The sequence below is a fragment of the Corvus kubaryi genome, unplaced genomic scaffold (assembly GCF_017639235.1).
Source record: "Corvus kubaryi isolate FWS band 111438036 unplaced genomic scaffold, C.kubaryi_AGA036_p1.0 37357, whole genome shotgun sequence".
In the NCBI taxonomy this organism is placed as follows: Eukaryota; Metazoa; Chordata; class Aves; order Passeriformes; family Corvidae; genus Corvus; species Corvus kubaryi.
In genome coordinates, this window is record NW_024581117.1 from 13,053,890 (window position 1) to 13,062,805 (window position 8,916).

Below are 8,916 nucleotides of genomic sequence, written 5' to 3' on the forward strand. Positions count from 1 at the left end.
GGGGCGGGGGCCCGGAGCCGCCCCCGGGGAGCCGGGGCAGCCCCGCATCGCGGCGCGGCGGTGTGGCCGGGGCCGGCACGAACCGGTTGTAACTCGGGCGGGGGAGGAGCTGCCGGGGGCCGCCACCGCCTCCGCCCGCAGCCCCGGCGCGGGGGGGCCGCCCCGACCCCCGCCCCTCCGGGCAGGCGGGGCCGCCGCTCGGCTCTGACTCACCTCTGCCGCGGACCCCTGCGCTGCCCTGCTCCGCGGGCAGACCCCCGCCCCGCCGCCTCCCCCTGCCCGGCTCTCCCCGGGGACAGCCGGACACGCGTCCCCGGCCGAGGGTCGTCCCCAGCCTGGGGCCGGGCGGCCGCAGCGGAGCCGTGCGGGAGCCGCCCCCGTGCCCCGCGCAGCGGCGGAGGAGCGGCACTCACCGCGGAGTCCCCTGCCCGTCCCCAGCGCAGCCCCGCCACCCTCGGCGAGGGCCTGGCTCCGAGGCACGGTGACCCCCTACCGCCATCCCCGGCTACTTGCACCGGCGCCGCGGCACCGCAGGGCCGGGCTATCCCGGGCACGCCGCCGCGGCGCCGAACCTGCGCGGGTCCCCCGGGCAGCGGAACGGCCGCAGGACGGGCATGGGCGCTGGCTCCCGCCACCAGGAATGCCAAAAGGCCGCAAACTTGCGCTGCAGACAGCGATGCAGGCAGCGCACATGCAGCACTGCAACCCCAGCCTGCCAGCTCAGGGGAGAGACAATTCACTCGTGTATCAGCACACCCACTGCCTTTAGAGGCCGTCTCATCACAGCCCTGACCCGGATCCGTGTGCATGGCACGTCCAGCGCTGTCACACATACGGCATGGTAGTCGTCAAGGCGTGCAAGTTCAGCCACCTGCGATATTCACCCTCCAGACTGCAAAGGCTGTTGCAGAAGCTGACTGAACACTCAGCAAGCATCAGCCTCTATCCCGGCGTGTTCAGCCTGACAGCTCTGCTGCTACCTCTGCCCAATTAGAGCTCATGTAACGATACACTGCAGGTGGAAATACAAACATTCCCAAAGTTGAATGAAATTCTGAGAGTTGAAATATTGCTAGACCTGAAATTCCGATGAAACCTCAGATGTTCACAACCTCTGCAGTTCCTACAGGTACGGCACCATTCCCCTTTTCAGACCTGCAGTCCAGACTTACTCCTTCATGCAATATTTACAAAGGCTTGTGAACTTCAAGTGTCTTGATCCGCACCTCACAGTGTTCAGGTAAACATCAAAATTAATACTTGCCACTGGAAGGACTGACACAAGAATGACGTGAACTCAAGCCTCACTTCTAAGACATCTCAGCTGGCATACGGTTCAGTGTTGTGTATCTCATGTAGAAAAGGGCAGCCAGCTGAAGGGGGCTGGGGGGAAGAAAGGAGAACAGGAACTCCGAGAGCTCTAGAAAACTGTTCCAGGGAGGAGAACTGAAATAAATGGCATTTAACCTAGAGAGAAGGCAGAGGGGAAACGTAATAGCATTATTCAAGAACTGTAAGAGGTTACTGTGAAGCAAAAGGAAGGAACTGTTCTGCACATACATTAGACAAGTAAAAGAGGTGAGTAGGCTTAAATTCCATCCCCAGGTAACCGCTACAGATATTTTCCTACAGATATTAGGAAAAGCTAGGCTAGCTTGCTGCTGGCAGAGATTTCTTTGGGAGAGCCCAGCATTTTGGAAACACGTGCACTGGGGTTGCTGAAACAAATGACTGAAGACAGCTGCCCAGACAGTAAACAGCCGCTGTTTACTCTGGTTGCTTCTTGGGCTTCAGAACACAGGCTGAAATCAAAAGGGTAACTGAAATCTATCCATAGCCACAAAAAAATGGCTGGGAAACAACAATTCTGAATTAACTGCTCAAGATGTGCTGTTTTCTACACTTCAACACAAAACCTTTTTGCAGACAAGTGCATATAAATCTCCAGTTCCCATTACAGTGCTTGATATAGAAGCTTAAAAAACAACCTTGTGGGCTAAAATTAGCAAAATTGGTTATGAGCATCTGAAAAACTTAGTGTATTCACAGATTGACAGTGGTTTAGCTGTACAGGAACACTCACCAGAGTTAAGGCACATCAGTGACAGAGTATACATTGACACACACTGCATCCTTATGCACAGGAAGCAAACCCAGTCAAATGTAAACCAGACTGAGTTCAGATCATAGGCAGCTTTGGAACTGAACAAGAAACACCTCTTAGAATAAATATGCACTTTAAATGAATATATATTGACCCTAATTGCTTTATCTAACATCTCTGGATGTCCTCCTGATGACAAATCCCCTGTTTTAATTAAACCCATTCTTAATATGAATATGCCAGTCAAGTGCATACCATAATTTTGAAAGGGCAGCCTTGCTGGCAAGAGACAGAACTGGGAAAACAAGCCACAGCAACACAAGGTTAGAGGAAAGAGTCCCTCCTCCATGTCTCCTTTGTCCCTGGTTTCATAACAAGCAATGCAGCTCCGTTCAAGTCTCGGTTTCTGCTCACTTGGCCTACAGTATTTTGGCAACTGCCATTTGGCTAAGATTTCAGATCACTGGTTAATCTCTCATTTCTTCTCTTCAGAAACCCTTCCTACATGGCCCTCCAAGGCCTAGTGAATTGTAACAGTGCCATAGCTGCACCATTCATAACTACACTTTCATCCCACACATCACCAGAATTCTTAAATCCTCACTTTAAAATAGAAAATGAAGTAAAACACTGAATAATTCCTATAAGCCACTTTCCCCCCCTGCCTGTGGGGTCTAAGAATCCAAAGGATAAAGGTACTCATGTAGCATAACCAGGGATGAGAGCAGATCCTAGTTAAAAATTTACCTGATTTTTGGTACACCATGGTTGCAGGATGTGCAGTTCTGGGTCACTCGCAGCTGTACCAGCGAACAGATGATTGAGGAATGTTCTCTACTTCACAGACAGTGCACCAGCAGCAGCTCAGCTCCTGAAGGTACAGAGAAGAAAATTAGAGGGTATTCATACAGCCATCTTAGAAGGGGTCCTTCCCAGCAAGGAATGCAGCTGGTGCTGAACACCCTAAATCTGATCAAAACGATTATCACCCTGGGTAAAGGGGGGGCAGGTTTGGCAGGTTTTGGTTGGGGTTTTATTTGTTTGTTTGTTAGATTTTAAAGAAGGTCCAGATTCTTCAATGAAGGAAAATCTCAAAATATAACCCAATTCTAAATATTTGATCAACTACTGTCTTTTAAACTGTGGTCCAGACTGGGGAGCATCCTTTTGTATTTTTGCAGGCCTTATGCAATGAGCGTAGAAGGAGAGAGTCTGGAATGAAAGGGCAAGGCTAATATGGGCAAAGTCTGTCTTAGGTGTTTTTTTAACTTGCTTGTGGAAAATGTCCATTAATGATTGAAGGGGGAACAAGGTGAGGAGAACAATCAGTAGTTTGACTGGAGTTTAATTTAAGCAGACATACTAAATATTGATGCACTCACAGAGTCTAAAGGACACTCATTTGTCTTTAGCAGCCGCAGAAGGCAACACTTCTGTGGTTATAAATTAACCCTTCATGTGAGAGGTGAGAAGCATGAGGCTTGTCAAATGCTATTTGACCACATTAGGCAGGGTCACTACAATTTCTCCCAGATTTGTGTGAAAGGGAACAAGACTGTTCCAGCTGCAAAGAACAGAGATTTCCTAGGAAATGCCAATAAAGTACTACAAAGCTCCCTGGTGACATCACAGGGAATGTTGCCTACTTTGTCTGGGGAGGTGCAGATGTAGTGGCAGGATTGTCCCTCCCACAGTCTGGCTGTCACTAATAAGATGAAATCCAAGGTTTCCACACCACCCTCTTCTGCAGAAGTCCCATAACATGGGCAACGCCTGAAGTTTGTGTTCAGATGAACTGTGTGCCCAGTCTAACCACATCTGACAAACTGGTCAGCTGCACACAAGAGAGGTGGAGAGGAACATTTTACAGGAGCATGTAGTGACAAGACAAGGCAAAATGGCTTTAAACTGAAAGAGGACAGAGGTAGATTAGATATCAGGAGAAAAAGTCTTTAATGTGAGGGTGGTGAGGCACTGGCACAGGCTGCCCAGAGAAGCTGTGGATGCCCCAGCCCTGGAAGTGTTCAAGGCCAGTCTGGATGGAGCTCTGAGCAATCTGGTCCAGTGGAAGGTCCCTGCCCATAGCAGAGGAGCTAGAACCAGATGATCTACAAGGTCCCTTCTACTCCAAACCATTCTATGATTCAAATGCTGCTTTGTAAATCAGTTTTCCATGTTAGTCTTCAAGCCTACATATGTGCAAAATAAACACCACATGCAAACCTTCTGCAAAGCTTGTAACAACAGGAAAGCAGCAGTCATCTAGACTTAAAAAATTGTAGTCTATAATATCTTCTTTTTTGTTTCTCTACTTTCACATGACTGAATAGGTGAAGGGTTTTTTAGGTTCTCTTTACCTACCCACATAGGTAGGACATTACCTGTATGTCCTCATGAGGGTATTACCAAATGAGGGAAAAGCTATGTAATCAAAGTAACTTTAACTTGCTTCTCACTTAAATGCTCTTGCTATGCAACACAATCCACCAATGCAGCTGCAAGGAATGTTTTTTGAAGATGTCAGAGGCACAGTTAGTTTCCCAGTAAAAGTTTGTTGTAACAAACTAGGGAACTGTGACAATTTTTATATAACATAATCTTCTGAATCTGCTGCATATATTTGCATTCTCTAAACTGATAAAGGAACTATTTGAACTTGGTAAATAATGAAGTTTTCCATATTCATACATTAAGGAAAATCACATTATTTTAAGGGTATTTTAAAAATCACGTACATTTCAACTAAAATACAAAAGTGCACCATGTAGTGGTAAGTAAGTGCTGACAGCATGAATCACATCTGCTAAGGGTGTAAAATGGAAATAAAATTAGCCCTGTGTCTCTAAGCAATGGAATTTATCAGTTCTATTTTCTTTCGGGAAATATCTAGCAGTATATTTTCATTATGGCATAGGTCCATCATGACTTTCAGGTTAGCCATAAATTCACAAAGATCAATGTGACTACAAACCACAAATGTGATTTGTACTGAGACAAATTTTCTGCTGCTCAACCCTGTCCTCCCTTTCCTGATCCTGTTACATGCCACTCACAGTAAAGCTAATCTCCAGTTAAGATGGGGCAGTATCATGCTGGGACAGCTCAGAATGCACTCACCGTTTCAGGAAAAAGATTCCATCTCCTTCAGAAGATCAGAAGATCCCTTACAGACAAAGGCAAGAGTCAGAGCCATCTCCTATAGCAGCAAATCTTGTATATACGAGTAGGGATGGCTACATTAGAGAACCAGATGACAGCAAAAATACCAGCATATTAAAAAAATCACAGTACATAAATAAATTACTTTTTCAGAAAATAACTCAGTAACATATCTTTCCCTTTTCCCCATCACACCCTTTCTGACCTATGGTATTTAGGGCACATTAAGTGCTTGCTTAACTTGAGGGAGGCACACTGGCTTATGCTATCTCTGCTTTTTTGTTCTTAATCCAGAGTATCAGATTTCTCCTCTGAGTTCTATTTTGTATTATTCCTGCTTTAATGGGCTAGAACAACCCACCTTTATGGAAGAATATGATACAAAATGGTTAAATATATGTTCACTTTAAGCAGCGGATGGACACAAAATAGAGAACCGGAACCTTAGTACTGCTGAAAAGCATTGTGATCTAGAAAAGGCAAATACCAGAATGTCCCACACTACAACCCCCAGGGTGCAGCAATCAGAGCTGTGGCAGAGGGCACGGGGAGGTGGCTGAAAGGCATTAAAGAACATCCTATAAGAAAATAATGACTCATTTGTTTTACACAGGATTATCTCCAGCTTCTGCCTGTTGAGCGCATGACAAGGGGGGCTGTTACCAACACCACACACTGCTGATCCTCCAGTGGGACTGGACCATTCACTACTGTGACAGTCTGATGCTCCAGGAATCCTCAGTTCTCCCCCGTGGGTAGCTTTCAGTCTTTGTAAAGACTATAGAAAAAAGACTTTGACATCTTTTTGCTCTGGAGCTGAAGTCACCTGTTCGGCCCACGTTTGCAATCTCAACAAATCAAAGGCAAGTATTTCTGTTGAGGTGGACACAAGGTAGAGCATGAATCCTGGAGACAGCTCCTCAGGAGTAACGTTTGCCTATCCCCTGCTGACAATTCATCTATTTCTTGCCAACAGAGGGTACTGAAGTTTAATGGCACACATTTACCAGGGCAGGAAGCAGCACAATGCATTCCTGTGAGACTTTGCAGAGTACAGACATACTCTTTTCATCTTGCTTGAGTACTAAGTTCATTTAATAGACTCGAGTTAGCTTTTCCCTCTCTTATTTAACCATATTAAAGTATTAAGGAAGGCATTTATTTTCTGTCAATTAAATGGAGAGGATAATAGTAGCAGTGTGAAAGAGCCAGAAACCCAAACTCATATCATTGCTCTCTCATTTCAGTGCAAATGCTGTCATTTTTTTCTGTATAATGCAGTCCTGCCACTTCAGATGTAGCATTATTTCTAATGCTGCCCTTACCCTAGCGTTGAATCCCCACAGGCTGAGACCACAATCCCAAATTACACTCCAATTCTCTGGTTATGCTCATGCATTGATCTGTTGGCAATTCAGCATGTGCTAAAACAGTTGACAATTAATCACTCCAAATGTCTGTAAAGAGCCCCAAAAACACACATCTTTTAATTTTGACTGCCAAGACAAACTTAGTGAGTGGAGGGAAAAAAGGGAAAGCAAGATTCCACAATGGGAGAAGGTTATTTTAAGCTTATGTCAAGATGACACCCAGGGCTTGTCTAAATATAGATTTGTCCACTGTAAACACCCTTAATCTGCATTTAGTACAGACACATGCAGAGTTACTCAGCAATGACAGACAAGCTCTGCATCCACACCCAGGCCCACAGTAATGCTCAATCATAACCAATTCCTGAAAAAATAGTTTGTTAGTAGGTTTCTGCCTCCAAAGAGAAGCATTAACCAAGAAAAGCTTGCCTCCTGCTGTTGGCATCACACTTTTGACATGCAAGCTCTCAAGATGAGAAGCAATGTCATCAAGGGGCTGCAGCTTTCAGTCCCAGCTCCTTTACTTGCCATGGTTTGCAAAGAACAGGCTGGGCTGTGCAAACATGCTCCTTAAGCCTCTGGAGTGGCTCACAGGTGACAATGCAGGAAGCAGCCTCTGCTGGGCAGGTGTGGGTCATTGTTCTGCCACTCAGAAATCCTGGCTTTCATACCATGGTTTCCTGCTTCCTCCTGTCCTCCTCTTGTTTGTGCTTGCTCTGCCTCTGAGTTGTCAATCCTTTTATTCTGTAGCATAAACATTGTGCTGGGCTGCACCCTCTGTCTCAAGGTCTGGTAAACTCAATGCATCTGCAAAGAGCTGGGATAACTTACCATCAATAAATTAGCTGAAAACCTGCTTGCTCTGACAACTACAATGTAAACAGATCCGGTGTGTCCTACCACTGCAATGTGATACTCTCTCCAAGTTTATGTGAATCATCTCCCCAGTGACTGTGAAAAGAACTGGAAACCATTGTCTGTTTACTGATTATTGGAGCTTCCTTACCAAAAAAGTACAAACACAAAAAACTGTGTCTTTACTGAAACAACTTGGGAACTCCTCTGTAACTTTACTGTAAACCAGACATAAATATTTAACTGTACCTATGTTAAACTTTATTTGGATTTTGTGCTCTGCCACTTAAAGAGCTTACAGCAAAGATTGCCAGAAGAAAGGCTCAGGATGCTGTATTACAGTAGGTTTGCAGCCCAAGTGTCAGTGCTGTGCTGACCCAGAGGCAGAGTTGTGCAGGGCCAGCATTTGGGATGGTTGCAAACCTCATGGTAATAGCTGAACTTAGAGGGGCTTTCAACTCTGACATACAGCCTCCATCAACTGCCTTATGTAACAAGATCTAGCTTCCAAACCCTTGCTATCTACTTCAAAGTGAAGTATTCCAGCTTGTCCAATAATCATTACAGCAAGTAATGGAACAACTAGAAAAATTATAAAACCAAATGTTCAGTAGATAAATGTGTGTTACATCCCTGACCTGAAAACAGGACAAGGAAGGTTCCTTAGTCTCACGTGACACTTCTAATGCCACATACCCACACAGCAGGTCATGTCCAAGGCCCTATGGAACTCCTCTAACATTTTGTGAGCACCGGGATTTCATTTACTTTCAATTGCCATTGTCTGTGGCTTTTTCCCTACCTGAGGAAGACTCCAGAAACTTGTCACAAATAACACTCCTTACACAACATGGCCAGGCTGGGACATTTTGACAGTCTTACAGAGCATCTGCTGCTGAGCACAAATCAGGCATCAGATGTGTCCTGCTAGCAGCAGCCAGAGTCATGTGGGAGCACCACGGTCAGTCAGATGAACAGCTCCTCATAACTGCTGTCAATATTTAGAAACATTAATTCAATATTTGAACAAGACAGAAAAAGTTTCTTTATAGCATTTGAGCCCTCAACAGTTGGTGTTATCCTTATTTCACAAGGGATGGTCGTAAGACTTGCTGTTACAACAGGTCAAAAAAATGCATGAGTAAGGCAAGGAGAACACTCCCCTTCTAAGGTTGTAAAGTGCAAAGTGCATCTTTCATGCACTGGTTTCCTTTAACCTATGGAATCCCTCAGCTCAGAAACACTGGATGAAAAAGCCTGTGCATCACACATCCAAGCAAGACATCAAACAGCAAATTCCTACCAGCGTGTTTCAGCCCATGCAATTCCACCTTAGAATCATGGAATCATTAAGGTTGGAAGTGATTTCCGCAATCAAGTCCAAGCTTTGACCAAACACCACCATGTCAACTAAACCACAGCACTAAG